Below are 2,321 nucleotides of genomic sequence, written 5' to 3'. Positions count from 1 at the left end.
TTTCATATTAATAGTATATATATTTCAACATCAATTAAAAGCCATACCATGACAGAATTATTTCATGTTCAAACATAATAATCAACTCGTAAGAATTGAAACAATTATAATTCATTGACTTAAGACAACTAGCTCAATCACTTATAACATATACTATAAATACCTTAGCTGAATCACTCACATATTCATTCAAGATCACTAATCATTTCCAAAATATAAAAAATACCTATCAGGAATCACTTTATATCACATAGCAATATAACTAAAGCAGTTTCAAGTCACAATCAAAGATAGCCGAAATCAAGCATAGAAAATTAAGCCATTTTCGCATGGCCTTTATACAAGTTCAAAATCAACACTTCAAAAGTATGTTCCAGCCTATACATGCCATAAGTTTGAATTTAAAACTTTCAAAAGTACCGAGAATAAACGATAGTGCGATTGACTTTACTGATGATCCCCAAGCATGTAACGATCTCCAAAATCTATAAAACAAAGACAAATATATACACACAAAGTAAGCTAACTTAGTGTAGTAAGCCTTAAGCAGATTAAACAATTAATGCAAAATAACATCTCAATTACTAATCATTTCATTTAAATAAATCAACTTATGCATTTGTAATCACATTCAATTTCAAGCTTTTAATTCCATACATATATAACATATTCTTTCATAAGACAATTTCTCCTTGGCTGAATATACATATATACATCATCAATATACCTCCAAATTTCGAAACCATGTTGTCTTATATAATCGAATATACATATATATCTATAGACATATATTCATCACTCAAACTTTAACATTACATCATATACAACTATAAGGCCAAATGTATTTCTCATATTAACACATATACTACAACAATTTCATATATCCTTTTTCATCACATATCAAGAAATCATTTCACCTTATTTTCAAATAGGTAACAAACTATCACGTACCTGATCATTTTAGCTCGTTTAACGTATTCAATTACCACATCAACATAAAGTCTTTTATGCATAAACTTATAATAATTGACTGGCATAAAGCCTGCTAGGCCTAAGCCTGTATCACACACTAGCACAAGGCCTGCTAGACTCAAAGTTTGATTTTATACACTGGCAATAAGCCTGCTAGGCATAAAGCCTGATCAAATTCACCAGCACAAGGCTTACTAGGCTCAAAGCCTGAATATCACTATTATAAAGCTGTCTCATACACAATTCATATTAGTTCATACAAACTTTCAAATGTTATAACTCAGTCGAATTAAACTCAAATACATTATTTTCATGCTTAATCATATTCAGCTAACTCTACTATAAATCTATAAATTCCAAATCAGCATATTAAATTAAATTACATTTAGAATTAACGATGTTTAATTGCTTAAAGATTACCTCGGATATCGACGAACGATGTAAATTGGCTATTCGACTATTTTTGCTTTTCCCCGATCCAAGTCTGATTTCTTTTGTTCTTGATCTATATAATTTCAAATCAATCTCATTCAAACACAATTTCATTCAATTTAATCCAATAACACATAAAGGGAAAATTACCATTTTACCCCTGATATTTCATACTTTTACAAATTAGTCCTAATTGCATAAAACACAAAATACACAAAATCTCCATGCAACATGCTTAGGCTGAATGTTCCTCTAGTACATACAAATACACACATTTCATTTTTTTTCATTTTAGTCCTTCAATTTATTATTTTTTCAATTTAGCCGTAATTACTCAAATTCACCAAAAATTCCAATACAATACATATTAATCCAAAACATATCTTTCATAATTTATCATCAAACATCACAAAACAAAAATATTCATCAATGGCATAACTCAAAATATTCATCAAAATAAGAAATTCTAGCAGGGGTCGAATAGTATTCGAAACAACGATCTCAAAAACGTAAAACTTATCAAAAACCGAATCCAAACTAACCTTGAATCAAGCTTGAGAATGGCCGAATATTACAAAGCTTTTGTTTCTTTTTCTTTTGTTTAGTTTTGGTGATGAGAGAATGAAATGAAAAATAAATTTATTTTTATGTTTTATTATAATATATGTTAACTTTTAACTTAATTATTTATTTATCCTTTATATTAAAATAGAAAACAATTATAAACATGGGCATAACCGTCCATCACAATTGTTTATGGTTTATTTTCAACATAAATACTCCAATTTAAAAATCCACTAACAATTCAGCCCTTATGTTTTAAACTATCAAATTTTTAATTTACGCGATTAAGTCCTTATATTAAATTCAGCACACAAACGATTAATTTTTCATGCGAAACTTTCACACATGCAAAT

The sequence above is a fragment of the Gossypium arboreum genome, chromosome 5 (assembly GCF_025698485.1).
Source record: "Gossypium arboreum isolate Shixiya-1 chromosome 5, ASM2569848v2, whole genome shotgun sequence".
In the NCBI taxonomy this organism is placed as follows: domain Eukaryota; kingdom Viridiplantae; phylum Streptophyta; class Magnoliopsida; order Malvales; family Malvaceae; genus Gossypium; species Gossypium arboreum.
Note: the sequence above shows the minus strand (reverse complement) of the source record.